The sequence below is a fragment of the Tympanuchus pallidicinctus genome, unplaced genomic scaffold (assembly GCF_026119805.1).
Source record: "Tympanuchus pallidicinctus isolate F22 unplaced genomic scaffold, pur_lepc_1.0 scaffold5, whole genome shotgun sequence".
In the NCBI taxonomy this organism is placed as follows: domain Eukaryota; kingdom Metazoa; phylum Chordata; class Aves; order Galliformes; family Phasianidae; genus Tympanuchus; species Tympanuchus pallidicinctus.
Window position 1 is genome coordinate 67,031,342 of NW_026294769.1, and position 18,724 is coordinate 67,050,065.

Below are 18,724 nucleotides of genomic sequence, written 5' to 3' on the forward strand. Positions count from 1 at the left end.
CCATCAATCAAACATTTGGACTCCAGCATAAGATCTAAAAATCAAGCTTCAAATTAGTCTAATTATGTCAGTTGACCAGTGTCTTCTCTTTGTCTTCTGCTTTGAAAGCGATGGTTACTTGGAGGGAAGCAACGTGTAAGAATTGTGAGTTTATGAGGAATTAAAAAAAAAAAAGGCGACGTGATACCTAAACAAAATATTTGGCAGACCAAAGCTTTACAACTCGTGCTGCCAGATTTCTTGAGTTCCTTAAGAAAACGCAACTGGTGTAGAAGAAATACCAAACCATCAGAAAGTGGTTGATTTTTTAGGATCCAAAAGCTAGAGAATCAACAGTGAATCAACCCCAGTAAATTCCTGAAAATTACTCAGGGCTAAATTAGTAACATTAGTAACATAATCTAACAACTTCTGCAGAATGACCAAGCAACAGGTACAAATTTAGATTTGTAGAAAAGCAGCTTTGATTACAGTGGTTTCTGCTTATAGAAGTTCATCACTGCATGTGCTCCTTTTTGTGCATTCAACTTCTCCCTTGAAATGTCAGAAAAGCAAAGTCCTGTTTTCAAATTACTTAACTTCATCCAGAAGTCTGATCAGATCTCTCAGCCTTTATTTAAGGAAGTTTCAGGTTAGGATGTTCAGTTGAGACTCATCTTAAAAATAAATTACCAAAACAAGTGCTTTTCTACAGCTTTCTATTCCAGAGCTCTGTGCCAAAAGTGCATAAACAAGCAGTGCCAGAAAGCAGAGAATCATTTTTTTTTCTCTATCTCACAAGCATATTCTGAAATAAAGGACTGAAAGAGTCCTTTGGCCCACACCTCAACAAGGACGTTCATAAAACTAGAAAATGCTAAAATAAAGACATTCTTTAACACTTTCAACAAGGGCACTACAACAGCAGAAGTACAAGTTGCCTAATGCCAGCTGAGCCTGTAGATTCAGACTCAAGAGCCAAATCTCAAACAGTGCCTTAAGCATCACAATTCCAATGTTAACAGAAAAGTAGTAAATAAAAGTAAAGGGTATTAAGAGCCTATGGAGAACTTCAGCTACACCTGAAATTACAAAGTATTGGCACATTCCAGTTTATTAGCTGCAACATCTGCACATTCACAAAAATATTTTCAATACCTCATAGGAGTTCCTCTGTGTAGTTCTGCCTTTATTTTGATATTGACCAGTCTCACAACAGTTTAAAGGGTCATACACAGGGTTTAAACACTGGGTAACATTACTTCTGAATGTCAGATGGGGAAGGTTAGTGAGGTTACAGAAGAGCACATAGCTAGTGTAGAACAGTCCGCTTAATTGATTCCCTACCAGTTCCTAAAAGTAGGTAAGGGGTCAGGGTCTCAGCTTTGCCAGACAAGTACTTTCATTCTGACCTTCATCTCCCAGAAAAGTTTGCTTAGATTGAGATATCATTTCTTCTCTAGGAACAAGGTTAACCAATACACCAAACCCTACTGTGAAACAAGAGATATAAAACAGATTGAAGCAAAAGACGTAACTGATCTACCTGATGGCAACAGTTCAGTGAAACATTTCTCTCAGAACAGGAGAGCAATTGAAAGTGAGAGTAAATTAAACTGTGACAGCAACAAGACGACATGCTGGAAGAATACAAAGGGATGTAAAGCTGTACATAAATGTCTTAGTAATAAAGTTCTTAACAGACCTCTCTTGTGCATTAAGCATACTCAAGCAGTCTGAAGTCTATATAGAGGCAAAAGCCAATAGCAGGCACTACTACTGACTGCACTTTCTATCCCGCAGTTTGGCTTTGCTGCAATGCCTAACAGCTGACTTAGAACTGGAGGTGATTTTTGTGGGCGTTAACACTTTCTGATCCACAATCATTCCAGCATCACTGGAACAAAATCCATGATTACATTATCAAGAAGGAAATCTGCTCACTGACACCATAACATCAAAAAGTCCAGTCCAAAGTACAGCTTACATCACTATTCTGCAGCTCTTCAGACTTTCAAGCTGAGTCAAGTTTTGTTACTCTCATTCAGAACACAGTTTGGTTATAAACCAGCAATTTTTTTTTCCCCTCAGGGGTCTTTATTAACTTTCTGAAGCACACTGGTCAAATGTTTCCTAACTCATTAAGAAAATCAGCAGTGTAAGATTCAGCAGATCAGACAACTGAAGTTTCCATTACCATAAAATCGAAAAGAAAACTACATTCCTCTTTTGGGTCCAGAAGCTGAGCATCCCTGTGAAGCTGCCCAGGACCCGCCTGGCACACTGTGTGCGCCAGCACAACGCATGAGTCACGTGGAGCAGGTTGTGGGAAATCAGAGCACTAGCCAAGAACATGGGTTAAATTTGACCTACTTGCACAGAGTAAGGCATACGGAATGCCACATTTGATTACAATGATTTGGCCCATTACAGCCTTGTGGGGTTGTATGATTTTGAGCGTAGTGTCATGATCAGACAGGCGGAAAGCAAAGGCATATTTTCAAAACAAGTCTTGCACGCATGCCCTTCATGCTGAAAACATCTCTGACACGTTTCAATATTTTTTTTCCCTAATCTAAGCCCAGGGGAAATTTAATAGAAATCCACAATGCAACTTAATTCAGGCAAGCACCGAAGACATTTCCCCCTCTCACCTGAAAGAAAAAGTGTACATTAACAAAGATCTTGTCTGCAACTGGTGAACAACTGGAAAACTAACTGACTGTTAGATGTAAAATACTAGAAAGATGATCACGTGACATTTTGGATTTTGCTTTGTTTTCTGTTAGACAGAGAGCATGCTTCCAAACTAATAACAAGTTAAACATTAGAAAAAACACATTTGTATCACCAAGGAATGTCTGCTACAAGAAAATACCTGCTTTGCTTTTGAAAAAGCACACATCATTTCCATTATTTCTTCTAATGAAATTTACAAGTAAACACACCAAAACTGTACGCTGTTAAACCTTGTATCCATGCTCTGGAGTTCAGAAGTTAAGCACAACATCATATGCAAAGAACACAAAGCGCAACCATTTTCTTACACAGATACAGGATTTTCAACTGGATGTACGTGGTACAGAACTCTCATCTAGGAAGATTTTTGGTAAAATTTAAAGTGAAAGGCACAGCGTGAAAAATATAACATCACAACGTGACACTAAGTGCTATCAATGAGGCTATAAACTTAATGCTACCTCAAACTAAAATCTAACTGGATGTCTCTCTGTAGTGTTCCTCCAGAATAATAATCCCATTAGCCCAGCAATTGCTTCAAGGTTTACTGAACATTCCCTGCCTACAGTATCTGGGCAGTAACAGGAAAAAGCCAGCAAATAAGTGGTTGCCCACAATAGTGGAATTAAAGGAAGCCCTCAGCAACAACACATGAGATTGCAAAGCGGATGGCCCATTGGATCAAGTGTTATTTTCTACTCCAATGAAGCAGTTAAGCCTTGCAGTCAGCGAGATTACATCTGCCCTCAGCCTTAAAAGCCAGCAAAGGCTGCAGAGCTGGAAACAGACCTGTGTACTACTCCAAAAGTATTGCTCTTTTCAGAAAGTCTGCATATTTCCCTTGGTTCCAAATCTAGTGCAGATTTTTCTTTTCTGACTAGTGCCAGGGAAGTACAGATACCTTCTGACACAATCTAATCCCCACTACAGTTAGTGATCAGAGTGCTTAAAGTAATTAGAAAACCTGGCTTTAAACAAAGCCCCAAAATGACATTGTCCAGACAGTAAATAATTAATGAAGTAACACTCATTATCACTCAGTCTGGAAAAAAAAAAAAATACAACAAAAAACAAGAAAGGGAAAACTATCAGGTTTAGATTCAGAAGTCTGGTACTATTAATTTGGAATGAGCTAGATTTTGCAGATGGTTTCATATTCAAGATTCCTCATAGGTATTTAATGTTATTAATATCCGATGTATCAGTTTGATCCTGACATCTGATTCTCGCTGTTGAATCAAACATACGGAAAGTGCCACTCCAGTCACCAATTCTACATAGAACAAGCTATTTCATTCACCACTAGACAATCTAACTAGAGAGCATTCATTACTTTTATACAAACTGTTGCCTAAGATAGAAGAGAGCTGCAAAGATCCATGTACTGCTTTTCACTCCTGACCTCTAGTGGAGATCCCTTAACATATCACTCACCAGTGAAATAAGCCAATTTTTTTCCCTCTAAGAAACTGAAAAGGAAAAAACATACACCACTGAATTTCTGGGGTTTGAATAACCATAAAAAAAATTTGTACTAACAAACAGAATTGTATTTATTTATTTATTTATTTCGTATGGAAAGTAAGTATTCAGGCTATTCAATAAAAGCACAACTAAAAAGGTGTCCAGGGCTGCCTCTGACTTCAGGTTTTTAGGCTAAGCTGACTTTGGTACAATTAACTACTTCAGCTAAAAATGAGGCTACTTTTTGAAGATCACACATCATCAATAAAACCTTTTTTCTGAACAAAAATGAGTTAAAAATCTGTCATATCAGGAAAACAGAGCCCTGCCAGGGAAAACAGTCTAGTAAAAAAAGGCTCACATTCCTTGAAACCAGAATTGTAAAATATGGTCAGGTCAGTGTTTATTCAGTCCATTTTTCCACTTGGAGGAAATTAAGGGAAAGGCACTGAAGACTCTGCAGTTACTTTAGAAAAATCACCCTTAAAGTCTTGTTAATTCAGGAAAATTCTAGCAGCACAGCTGACACTGAATAACTTCGTTATTTTATCATAGCTCACATCAGGTAAACATGTCATAAAATTTCACAGTCAGACCTAATTTGCTTCAAAATATTATTCTTATTTTAAAAGCAAACTGGACTGAAAAGGGGAGTGACCTGGCTCTGGAAAATCTGCCCTGTTTTACTCTTTGCTAACTGAGCAAATCTTCAAGAGAAAGGCTAGAGGTAAAAAAAAATAAATAAATCATCATTATCATTAGATGTGTTTTCCTTTTTCCTCATAGAATCATAGAATGGCCTGGGTTGAAAAGGACCACAATGGTCATCTCGTTTCAACCTCCTGCTGTGTGCAGGGTCACCAACCAGCAGACCAGGCTGCCCAGAGCCACATCCAGCCTGGCCTTGAATGCCTGCAGGGATGGGGCATCCACAGCCTCCTTGGGCAACCTGTTCCAGTGCCTCACCACCCTCCGTGTGAAAAACTTCCTCCTAATATCTAATATATTTTCAATGTAAATCAGTCTGCTTTCAAACTTAATTCTGAGAAACGCCGCATTTAATTTATTTTATAATTGTTAGAAAGAAAAAAGACTTTCTTTACAGCTATTTACACTTGCGCGCAATTACACTCTGCTTTGCAATCTTAGAAGTCTTTTGCAGAGCTGCAACTCCTCCAACAGAGGTCGCTGCCATACAATATGATCTGCCAGATGAAGGGAAGCTCCTAACAAATGCGCCCATACCATCTCTGCTTTCATGTCAAGCAGCCAGCAATTCCTTTCCAGCCCAAATACTGCACTTAAGCAGCTGGGACTGCTACAGCCCAATTGGCTGATGTCCAAGTTTGTTTGTTTAAATCTCAGCTTTCTTATCAAAAAGAATGTGAATGGTACATAAAGAAGAAAAAACAAAAATCCACATTCAAGGAGAGACCAGTAAAATTTACAAACTTATTTTACAAGGAAGTTTATTGTACATAAGATGGTATTAAAACTGTGCTATACTGCCATATTACTAAGTTTAATATTCCAAGGCTACCATCCTTTAGCTAATGTAGTTCAAGAGCTACCAAACTCCCTCTTTCATCCTCTCTCCCTCCTTCCCCCCCCCCCAAAAAAAAAAGCGAAGACCCCACACAACTAAAACACATTCCGTGTTTTAGTCCTTTTCCTGCCAGATTTTCATCTGAGTGTAAAGAGAAAGAAAAAAAAAAAAAAAAGCACTACAGAAACACTAAATCTGTAAACCTTACTTTTTTTTTCTGGACACTTAAGATATTTTCCATCTCTAACTTCAAAGTCCAAAAGAATTGATTCACCACATTTTAGTGTTGCACTTGTGAAAACACACTCCGCTGTGATCCTGTTCTTAATTGGGAAATGTGTTTTCTTTCAAAGTAACTAAATTCCCATCTATGTTAATCAGACTGCCATAGACTGCAGTAACCAAGCTGGATGATTTCCCTTGAGGCTCTATCAAAGAGCCTGGCTACTACTGCCATCTAATGTGCTACTGCAAGGAGTGCACTCAGCTGCACTGCTCTTGAAGTTCCAATTAAACATTCTGCTTGAGCTTGACTCTGAACTACAGCACAGAACCCCTTTAGTGCCTTGGCTCACATCTCCTACACTAACAATGTTATGATATTACCTAGGCATCAAGCTGATGGATATAAATATTCTTTTACATATTCTATCTGAAAAAGATTTCTTGGGCATGTCAGTATTGAAATGCAAATCTTGTGTGTATGGAGCCAGTGCTGACTGTCAATTTGATAACTCATTTCAGTGACACTTGCTCTGGGCTCCCGAGGAGGAAGAATCCCTCTGGCCTTCCAAATCACATAACTGGAAAGACATTTCAGGAAAGCTTTCTGATCAGTCTATAGAGCTTTCTTTTTCCAGGACACCAGTCAGACAAAATACGTTTGACCAATATGGAAGGCTATTGAAACACATCAGGACTTTTTCCCTTATTAGAAAGCAAGTGTGAAGATATAGATCATATTTGGTCTAGATTCCTCTAGCTATACTTTTTCACTGCACTCTCCAATCACCTCTTGGCGTTGTCTGCAGACAACGTCTGCTATTTTCTGGTGACATTGTACAACTGGCAATCCAGTAAGATCAGTACAGATATGCAGATTTCTACGTACTGATCTGATTCCTGTACCAGTTCATCAGGGAATTCTTCAAGCTCGTACCACCTTCCACCACAGAAACATTTGCTCTTATCTACCTGTCTGACTGAAAGGGAGATGAAGTCTCAAAATCAGTAGGTACTTCAGAGAAGGCCCTCCTTGGTTTAGCTATGAGAATGCAGAAATAATTTAACCTTTCAGGGAAGGACAACAGATTACAACAAGATCTGTTCTGGTGATATGACTACAAGGAAAGCTATCAAAGTACAATTCATTGAACCAGTCAGTAATCCAACACAAATAAACCATCTGGATTGCCATTTTGTTTGAATTACTCAAAAGACTTTTAAAGCAAATTTTTAAAGCAAATGAACTTTTAAAGCAAATGAAACTTTTAAAGCAAATGAAAAGAAACTGGAATGAGAAAGAAGATCTTTGAATAAACAGTTTGAATGAACAAAGAAAAGGAATAAGTGATCAGATCCCACAACGGAGAGGAGTCAGCGGAGGTCTGCAGGAATGCCATCCAATGTATTGGCAGACAACCTAAGAAGGATCAGAGCAGCAGGAAAATAACCAGCAGACAAAATAGAAAAGAACCTCACAAGGCTAGTGCCACTTGACAACAAAACCTAACTGTGGAAGTGTGAAGTGATGCATCAAGGGAGAAACAACCTTAGTTTCATGCTTAAGATTATCAGCTCCAAGCTAGCTATTACAGTTCTGGAATGAGACCTTGGAGTCATGTTCAATTTAGATAAGGTTTGCATATAATTGGGCTCATGAGCAGCTAAAAGAAACACCAACTACATGTTCAGAAATAAGGAAACTCATTAATCAGCAACACATACAAGGAAATTCTGGTCCCTAAAGCTCCTTAAGGATACGGAAGAACAGGAAAAAAGTTAATGAAGGAGTACATTGATGATTGAAACTATGATATGACTTCAACACAAGAAACAGTTTGGCTGTCTTTCACTTCTCATCTGAAAAAGAAATATTCAGAATTGAGAAAAATACAGAACTACACAATCACTGGAGATATGGGGAACACAAAGATGTAAAACGCAGGCTTTTAACGTGTGCCAGTTTCACTGAACAGAATTAAAAGAAAATAGGCTAAAGAATAAATAACAAGCTGATGACTCTTCCTATGCAGGTCGATTTGCATGGAAAGGGTACTACAAGCCTGCAGCAATATTAGGGGAAAACAGGGACATATCTTGAACTGACAAACATTAGAAAACTGAATATAGTTAATAATTACATCTGACTTGAAAATAATACATTAGAACCATCACAAATACATTTTCTTCTCATTTCTGCTTTCCTAGACATCTGGTTACATTAAGGGTTCAAGTTTTACTAGATTTTCAGCTTCAACTTTTAACCTTATTCAGAAAGAGCCACCTGCTCTCATTCTTTGAGGCTTTCCACAATTTCCAGAACTTTACCATTGTTATTGTATTGGTGTTTTCCCACTGAAAGACTTGCTTGGGTAGGGCTTCTGCCAGTCCCTTCAAATCTCTTACTCTGCTGATTCCCAGCTGGTTTAAGATGCTGTCAAACATGGCAGCTGTTTTGTCTCAGCACAGCTGGAATAGGTTAAAACAACAGACAGAGAGCTGTTTAGGGCTGCTAATGTGGCCAACAACATCTCCACCTGTAAGGTATTTCCCTTCAACACCAGAAATATTGATGGTTCAAAGGAAAAAGAAATTTCTTGCCATATGATGTAGCTGTTCTCTGGACAGCCTTCCTCCTGAAGGCAGTAGCATTTTCAGCAATGCCCTTGAGCTTTGTGAGATGCTCACCTTCCTGAGCAGCTGAAGCACAATCCCAGCAGAGTAATAAGTGAGGGTGAAAAAATGAGCAAAAGCAAGAGCACACACCCAGAGGGAACTAAAAGGGCGATTCCTGAAGAAGGCATACTTGGCAAGATAGTACCCATTGCAAAGACACACATACTCTAAAGGTTTGCACTAGTTGAAACTATAACTTTGCTAACATACTTACCCATGACTTTGGCTGTAAATGCTACTGAATGAACCTGCTACTACTGCTAGCACTAAATGTTTTTTCAGAACTGGGAAAGTATTACAGTATGCCTGCCCCAATCCTAGACTCATTCTATAACTCCAAAGAGGCAAGACAGTAGGCTTGAGGGACTGTTTTTCTGATGTAGCATCACGATGAGCTCTCCCCTAAGAGCTACAACAAAAAAATGGATAAAAATCTCAACAAAATCAGTGATTTTGGAAAACAATTATTTCAATGTATACATCAGGTATAAAAATCAAGGGCAATTATTTTAGTGACATCTATAATAGCTTATATTCTTCGTTTCTAAATGGGTTATTAAAAGTTTTAGACATGGAACTCCACGATGTTTTCCACCACTGTCAACAAAACTGACATGTCAACAAAAAAAGACAAATCAATTTAATCATCTGCTCAGAATTCAGTGAGCTTTTTACCGATTCATCAGAAGTGTAAGGTAAATAAATACTACTTCACATTTGGGAGCATTACCTTTCCAGTGTGACAGATGAAAGATAGCTATGCTTGCACAGCACAATAAACATGAAATATAATACAAACTCCATGAAGTAGCTTAGGTAAGCAGAAATAATAAAACTATGTAAGGGAAAAAACTTCACATGAGCATTTGCCACCACTTCAGACTTTCAAACCTTCTCAGGGTCTTGGTTTCTGGTTCAAGCACATGGTTCAGGAAAGATTTGAAGTTAAATAGTAACATTAATACAGATACAAAATCAGTATTGGTAAAAAAAAAAAAAAAAAAAAAAAAAAAAAAAGTCACATTATTTCTGCATTCAAATTTCCAAGAACTTTAAACTCGATCTTCTAAGATAAGTTTTAAATAACAGAATGGCTTGTGTTGGAATGGATCCTGAAGATCATCCAGTTCCAACTTCTCTGCCATAAGCAGGGACACCTTCCACCAGATCAGGCTGTCTGGGTCCCCCAACCAACGTGGCCTTGATTGCCTCCAGAGATGGGGCATCCACAGCTCCCCTGGGCAGCCTGCATCTTTAACCACAGAGAGATATATATGGCCATGACAACCCAGGGAACACTTCAGGCTGGGGCAGAGTGGCTGGAACACTGTGCAGAGGAAACAGACCTGAGGGTACTACTGGTCAATGCTAGGCCAAACATGAGCCAGCAGTTCAGCAGTGTGCCCAGGTGACCAAGAAGATCGATGACATCCTGGCTTGTTACAGAAAAAGTGCACCCAGCAGGAGCAGGGAGGTGACTGTCCCTTAGAACTCAGCCCAGGTGAAACCACACCTCGAGTACTATGTTCACTTTTGGGCTTCTCACTATAAGAAAGAGACCCTGGCACTGAGGCCCCAGAATGTATTCAGAGACGGGCAATAAGGCTGTGAGGGCTGTGGAGCACAAGACATATGAGGATGGCTGAGGGAGCCGGGATTGTTCAGTCTGGAGAAGGCTCAGGGGTGACTTTGTAGCTCTCCACAACTACCTGAAGGGAGGCTGTGGTGAGGTGGGAGTCATCCCCCCACATAACCAGCAATAGGACTAGAGGGAATGGCCACAACCTGTGGCAGGGGAGATTCAGGTTGGATGTCAGAAAATACTTCTCTGAGAGAGTGCTCAGGTGCTGGAATGGGCTGCCCAGAGAGGTGGTGGAACGTTAAAGAAATGTTTAGATGTTGTACTGAGGAACATGGTTCAGTGGGAAATACTGGTGATAGATGGACAGTTGGACTGGGTGATCTTATATGTCTTTTCCAACCTTAGTGAGTCTGTGATTCTACACTGGCCTACAGATCAAAGTCGTCAAAATAAACATAACAATTCTGCAGAAGTAGCTTTTACAACTTGGAGAAAATAAGTACTTGATAAGAAAACTGCTGGTATTCAGCATGGTTCATTTTCTTGCCCATATTACACAGTTTTAATTCAGGAGAGTTTTCAAGCAGGTTAAGTTTCAGTTCTTACCTACAGCCAGTGCTGCACTCTGTTCTTGGCCTCCACTCTGTTTCAAAAGAAGAACAGATTATAAAAATACATTCTTTTGCACCTAAAGTCTTCAATGTAATGCTATGCAGCCCTATAAAAATAAACACACATCTGTTTCAGACAATGCACCCTTCTTCAGAATCTACTTCTTAACTATGGTTCTGGACTCATATGCCACTTTGACTTTAGAACAATTCCACATTCTTGTTTTTTAATGCAACTTTCAATCTCAAGGCATATAAACAGGGAACACAATCACTGAGTCAAGAACTTGCTTCTAGGAAAACAGGCTGCTAGTGATAGGTAATTTGAAAGAACACATACTGTAACAAATTTAATTACTAGAAGGTCAAAGCTACAATAGAAAAAACACATTTAGATTCCCCTGAATTCCACTTACCCTAACTGCATAACCTTACCAATATTTTTTTCCCCTCCCCATGACAGTAGACTGCTAAATTCCTATTTTGAGACAAAGCAACTAAAAACAAAACTGGAAAACGTTAATTATGTACAGGTCAGGGCCGAACACAGTGCATGTTGATAACAGGTATCAAAACAAAAGACCCAACAACAATGCACCTCCAAAAAGCTCCGTTCCTGAAAGAAGAGGAAAATGATATAAAAATCAAATAGATGAATGCTAACATTTAACAACACAGAAGTTTCTACCTGAAACCAGACTTTTGTGTAGTCAGTAACACCAATTAAGATGATTCTGACCGAAAGTTAATTAAGTTCATTGAGCTATTAACAATCAGTACAAGTCCAAACTCATTAGAATGACTACACTATATAAATAAATATGAAAACAGTAAAAAAAAACGTAACAGCAGCAAAGGCAGGGAGTTTTAAAAAAAGCTTTTCCAAAAGCATTAGTTGATTGTTATACGCACACCTGGAAGCTTCCAACTGATAGAATTATAAGAAAAATCACAAACTGATCAGCTCTTTACATCTTTTCAGACAGAATATTGCATTTATCATCATGAGCACTTCATACTGTTAAGAAAGGCATGCTGATGCTCAGATAGTTTGTCCTGAGTGAAAAAATGAGTGAAAGCTGATTATAAACACACGCAGTCTTTCCAGGACTCTTATGCTAAGGAAGAAAGAGGACAGATGTTTAGAGCCATCAGGCAGAAGGGAAACAACTAGGAAAGCTCTAACTCTGTTAGATCAGTACCAAATAACAGACAAAAAGATGCTAGTACAGGAATCTACTAATTGGATTCCCATATTTTTCACAAAATTATGGACTCATTTAAGTTGAAACAGACCTTCAAGATCACCAAGTTCCACAAACAATCTGACCCATGGAGTCCCATCGCTAACTCATGTCCCTTAGTGTCACATTCACATGCCTCTTAAATACCTCCAGGTATGTGGACTCCATCACTTCCCTGGGAAGCCCATTCCATCGCTTGAGAACTTTCTCCATGAAGGAGGGAGTTAAACTGGATTCTGGGAAGAATTTGTGGCCATTTCCTCACGTCCAGATACCCTCTTCACTGCAGCTTTCTTTCAGGTAGCTGTAGAGAACAACGAGCTCTCACCTCACACTCCTTTTCTCCAGACTAAGCAGCTTCTGCTGCTTCTCCTAATTCTTGTTCTCCAGTCTTTTCACCACACTGTATACGATCGAGCAGCTCCACATTCTCCTTTTAGTGAGAGGCCCAAAACTGAACACAAATTCAAGATATGGTCTCACAAGCGTCACATACAAGGGCACAATCTCCTCCCTAGTCCTGCTGGCCAAGGTATTTCTGCCAGGATTCCATTGGCTTTCTTGTCCACCTGGGCACAGTGCTGGCTCACATTCAGCTGGCTGTGCACCAGCATCCTCAGATCCAAATTTAGTACCAATCAGTATGCCTCTATGCAAAACAGACTGAGCACATCTGATGCTATGAACTTTGCTTACACTGGCATGCTGACAGTAATGAAATCGTATAGTGGAAAAATCAAATATCACATAATACTTTCAGTTTTAACGTTTGCACAAAGCTATACAACAAAGCATCGTCTAAATTAGTAAGGACTAGATTTGTACATCCCTAGTTGTCAGTGAGGAATCATCACTGAACATCCATTAAAGTGACAGGATGTCAGATTAGAGGTGTGATGGATTTCTTACATGATTAAATTTGTTCTTCCAGAAGCACCTCCGTTCAGACACAAGAGTATGTGAATAAAGAACCAACTGTCAGCTTCAGAGGGCATCACCTCTGTTGTCCCACTTAGTGGAGATGACCTGTAATATATGAGCTCCCATCTCACTGTGATTCTCAAGGTTTGGAAGAATACTAACAGGCATAAAACAAGGCATCTACTACATAATAAGTAGTGAAAAGATAATATTTTTTCCTAGATTCTGCAACTCTGATTCAGCCAAGTACTGAATGTTATGTCGCAGAGAACGCAGAAACACAGAACTGTAGGGATTGGAATGGACCTTTAGATATCACTGAGTCCAAGCTCCCCTGCAAAGCAGCCCCCCTACAAAAGGGACAGATAGACGTCCAGGCAAGTCTTGAATATCTCCAGAGAAAGAAGAATCTATAAACTCCCTGGGCAGCCTCTTCCAGTACTCCATCACTCTCACTGTGAAGAAGTTCCTTTGCATATTGGTGCAGAACTTCATATGTTCCAGTTTATGGCCATTTTCCCTTGTCCTGTCCTCACAGACTGTTGAATAGAGGTTGGCCATTTCTCTTGGACTCCTACACTCAAGACATTATGAGCATTAATAAGATCACCTCCAGGTCTTCTTTTCTCAAGGCTGAACAGACCCAGGTCACTCAGCCTTTCTTCAATGGAGAGATGCTCCAGGCCTTTTATCATCTTTGTGGCCCCCAACTGGAGGCTCTCCAAGGAATCCCCATCTTTTTTGTATCAGGGAGCCCAAAACTGGCCACAGTACTTCAGGTAAGGCCTGACCACGGCAGAGCAGAGGGGAAGGATCACCTCCCTTGACCTGCTGGTCATGTTCCTTTCAATGCACCCCAGGATCCCACTGGCATTCTTGGCCACCAAGGCACACTGCTGGCTCACGGCCAACATGTCATCCACCAGGACTCCCAGGTCCTTCTACACAGAGCTCCTCTCCAGGAAGTCATGCCCCAACCTGTACCGATACTTGTGATTATTCCTTCCCAGGTGCAAGACTTTACACCTGCTTTTGTTAAACCCCATCTGGTTTATTGCTGCCCAGCTCTCCAGTCCATCCAGGTCTTGCTGAATGGCAGCACAGCCTTCAGGCGTGTCAGCCATTCCTCCCAGCTTTGTATCATCTGCGTACTTGCTGAGGGTGGACATAACCCCCTCATCAAGGTTGTCGATGAAGTTAAAGATAAGCAGCTGCTAAGAAAAACTGCTTATTATTCAACAGGTTAACAGCTCGCGGATTATTTACTTTTTTAAATAAAGAGACAAACAGCAGAAAAAGTGATGCATCTCATTTCTGGAGCCTTTATTATGCAGAGGCATAACACCTCTTGGTCTGCAAAATAACTTCAACACAGCAGAAAGAGGCTAAAGCACATGTGCTAACTTCTGATGCCAGCTAGAAACTGAAATAGTTATCAGGACAGTTGGGAAATAGATGGGGAAAAGCACTGACAGATTGAGACAGGTAGTGAATCACCCAGTCAGTAAAGGCCTGGAGCTGACTGAAGTCAAACATTACTCAAATGTAAGATGAACTAAGTAAACTTCGCATTTTGTGGACAAAGGATTTTGAAAAGACTAGTAACAGGCCAGCTACTGAATAAACTCTAGGTTTGGGGTATCCATCTCAGATTGGAACTGATACTGCTCAGCATGGAAAGATTTCAGAAGAGGTTCACCAGTAACTTCCAGTAAGGAATCAACATCATCTGCTCAGCTCCCATGGAACTTACCGAGCAGTCCCCCACATATAAGCACAGCTCTGGCAGCAAGCATAGCAAATTTTTATGTATAAGAAAGGTGATTTTGCAGCTCTCTAACACTTGCGTGTTACTGCCTATTAAGAACTCCAAACATCAAGCACAAAGAAATCAGTTTTCTAGTAAGAACCTAAATTGCTTTCTTTGTACTAGATTGGTACACCACAGCTCATAAGGAAACTTAAACAAAAGAATTACCTCATGAAGCCATAAAGCTTACAGAGCTATCAAAGAAAGCTCACACAGAATCCCTGTACTTCATATGAAGCATAAGGCACCCAGGCTTTAGCATTCTTCACAGAATAACTCACTTTGCTACCTTCACAGAGAAAAATGTTTAAATTACTCACTTGAAGTTCAAGATCACACTGGGATCTCCCCTGCCAAATATTGCCAACTGGGGCCTTGCGCAAGCCAGAGATGGACCATGGTAGGCATATTCTGAGTCACATCACAGTGATGAGAACAGGACCTAGCTTAAAAACAGCACTGCTCAGGCATTTTGCACATACTCCTGCTCTACTGCTTCAGATACAAGCTTGAAATTAACTCCAAAAACTGGTTACTCTTAGAACTGGAAGTACACACTGAAAATATGAGAACAAGCCCACTTCAATACAGAACTGCAAGTCAAATACATCCCACGTGTTGTGGGTATTAAAAAAAAAGAACAGTAAGAAATTTTTAGCAATAAAACTTGATTTTTTACCTCAGTAAAAATAACAGATGGCTAAGCTACAGAAAATAAATCATAGCTAAGATCACGTTTCACAAAGTTTCAGGGCATCAGCAGTTGAACCAAGATTCAATGCTAAGTGGACACAGACTCCCATACTAACATCTGTGATGCTAAAAAGATCCTGCAAAAACTGCATGGCAAACTGCAGTGGTAGTGTATCACTGCTACAAATTCATCCTGGTTCTTCTGACAAAGCAAACCCGGTAGTAGCCTGCTATGAAAGTACCTTTCTGACCACAGGCTGGAGAAAGGTCAGGATCCTTTTTCCTCTGCTGCCTTCTTATTACCCTTCTAAAGCTAAATTGTATCTTTATAGTTCATGTTACACTAAGCCCTTCACAAATGTATGTCATTTCTCAATACTGTTTGATACTATTACATATTACTTGCTACACTCAAAGCTGTACTAAGCATATTTGAAGGCCAGGCTGGATGGGGCTTTGAGCAACCTGGTCTAGTGGGAGGTGCCCTTGCCTATAGCAGGGAGTTGAAACTAGATGATCTTAAAGGGCCTTTCCAACCCAAACCATTCTATGATATAATTTTACGACAAAGATGGTAGTCTGATATGAAAGCTTTCTTGGACTGTGTTACACACCTGGCAAAAGCATGTGAAACTTGTTGTCCTCTGTTTGCTCAGAAAAATGCATTTACATCAACATAACTGACGGGCTGTGCAGCTGTATTAGCATTCAGCACTTCATCCAAACATGCTGTTAAGCTCAGGCTCATACGTCCATCTAGAAGCTTAGTTAACTACTCAGCATCTCAACTTCCTTAAGACTAAGTCCAAAGACTTGGCTTCAAGTAATGTGGCAGAGAGCTATCAGGTTTGCTTTGAATAAAATATTTCAAGGAAGTTGAAGTGCTGCACTACAGACTCAAAAGGGGGGGGAGGGGAAAGGATGTCAATGTTTACTTAGGAAAGAAACCTAAGTTGAAGTCCGAGTACAAAGAATCTTTTACCCGAATGAAAAAGTTAATTTCCAAACAACCCTTAAGTCTTCTCTAAGCAAGTGAGGATATTCACTATTAGACAATGAGAAAACCAAGCCAGGGATTTTAGGAAAAGAAATTGGCCTTTCAGAGAAAAAAAACCTGAGTTGGGTGTGGGGGAGCATGGCGTAGGTCACAGGAGCTGTTATATTCCAGGCTGAGCATCTACATGTTTTACTGCAAAAAGGGAGGTTAAAAAAAAGGCACGCAGTAAGTTTTGAAGCAAGTCCTATGGCTCAATATAGTCAATTATACAAACAACTGAAGTGCTAATTCTGGTGGCATATCATGTCCTGCATTTCTTTCAAACTATCCTAAGTTTAAATTCTGAAGAGTTTTAGCACCACATACTACACCCAAGCAGAATTTTGAAGAGATATCTAGCATTTGTGTTTCCCCCCCTCCAAAAAGTATTCAAGGTATTCAGTACCTTTATAACATTAGGTGATGCTTCTATCTACTGCACATCTAACTTCCCTATAGCTACTTAACATCGCTATTTTTCTGCAATTAATGCTTCCTTTGAAGTTACACCGTTAACACCCATTTCTGAAGTGTTTCTGAATACCAGCCAAATGATTCAACAACTCTCTATGTGAGCCATACAAAAGATGCAGGTTTTGTTTTTTTTTTTTTAAATATGACAGTTATAGAGAGAGTTCTGACTCACCCATGTCAGAACAACAGAACAAAACCCTAGTCTGTCCCAGGAAGTTTGCAGTGATACTCATACACTTGTATATGTCAAGAAAGCCTTTCCTTTCAAAATTATTTATTAGCACACATTATCAGATCCAAGCAACCTAAGAATCTGTAGTTCCATTCAGTAACATTTCAGAACGGCCCTTAAAAAAAAAAAAAGTCACCTAGACTTTTCTTACTCCAAGTATAGAACTACACTGCGACTATACATCAGCAGTAGGGAACCTCTTTTTACTGACTGCTTTCCTTTCGATGAATTTTAATCTATAATCCTCAGTACAGTTAGAAATTGAGAGCTGAAATGACCCAACAGGTAGAACTGTAGGATTAATCCAGATCAAAGCAGATTAGGCTGGAACTAAAGTACCAGAGGCAGCATGCACAAGCTAGAGGCAATACCATGCAGGAGCCCAACCATGTGGCACAGCCCTGGAAGAGCAGCCTGTGGTGCTAGCAGTGTCCACAGCAGCTCCACCAGAGCAGCTGCTGCACTATGCTTCAGCCTGGAGAAGAGAAGGCTGCAGAGTGACCTCATTGCAGCCTTTCAGTATTTTAAAGGGAGCCTTCAAACATGAGGGGAATCAACTCTTTGAAAGGGTAGATAACTGCAGGAGAAGGGGAAATAGTTTTAAGTTGAAGGAGGAAAGATTTAGGTTGGATACCAGGGGGAAGTTCTTTACAAAGAGAGTGGTGAGGTGGTGGAACAGGCTGCAGATGCCCCATCCCTGGAGGTGTTCAAGGCCAGGTTGGATGGGGCCCTGGGCAGCCTGATCTAGTATTAAATGGGGAGACTGGGGGCCCTGCCTGTGGTGGTAGTGGGGGGAGATGGTTGGAGACTCATGATCCTTGATGTCCTTTCCAACCCGGGCCATTCTGGGTGATTCCACACTGAGAGTCCCGAGAGCACCTCTGGTCCGCTCAGCTCTGCCTGCAGTTCCAACTTGTCTTCTGTACTGAAAGAGCAACTGAAAGTAGCAACTGTTTCAGCTAAAATTAAAATAAAGGAAGCTTATCAGATCTGCTGAACAGTAATATTCTACTAGTAGAAGATCAGGACCCAACAAAAAGAAAAGCAGGCAATCATATGCCAGTAAACACTGATAAATGAGAATACTCGAAGCAATCATATCAATCACATTTGTCCAGAAAGGAAGAATCTAGTCAGATCATTTTAACCTGTGACCTCAACTGCTTATTGAGCAGCACTGAAGATGAAAGCGTGCACAGAAGTTGCATAATGCAGGGTAGCAAACATAAGACAGAATATGGGAATACTGAAGCCTGAGTTTAGCTTCCAGGGACCGTTACGTGTATTAAACAGCTTTATCAAATAGACAGGGAAAAAAACAAGGAGTCATAGGACAGGGTTATAATTGCTGCACTGCAATTTAATGATACTGAGCAGAACATTTCTGCTCAGTAATTTCCAAAACTACTTCCAAGATGAGATTAAAAAAGGAAAAAAATAAAACTGCAGTTGTGGCAAAGCATTAGGCTGAGCATTAACGCACTCAGAAGGAGCA

At 40.1% G+C, this 18,724-nt stretch overlaps 1 protein-coding gene across 12 annotated transcripts in view; it reads right to left on the minus strand.

Moving 5' to 3' along the window:
• CYRIB (CYFIP related Rac1 interactor B) overlaps positions 1-18,724 on the minus strand; it is a 95,725-nt gene that overhangs the window by 18,266 nt on the left and 58,735 nt on the right. For 6 of the 12 annotated variants that reach the window (XM_052704842.1, XM_052704843.1, XM_052704848.1 and 3 more), the window contains one exon: positions 10,815-10,851. The exons of 5 other annotated variants lie outside the window; for them this stretch is intronic. The gene's annotated coding sequence lies outside the window, so the exon portion shown is untranslated. Of the gene's footprint in view, positions 1-8,925; positions 8,944-10,814; positions 10,852-18,724 lie in introns of those variants that run through there. One more of the 12 variants, XM_052704852.1, reaches the window with a different exon arrangement.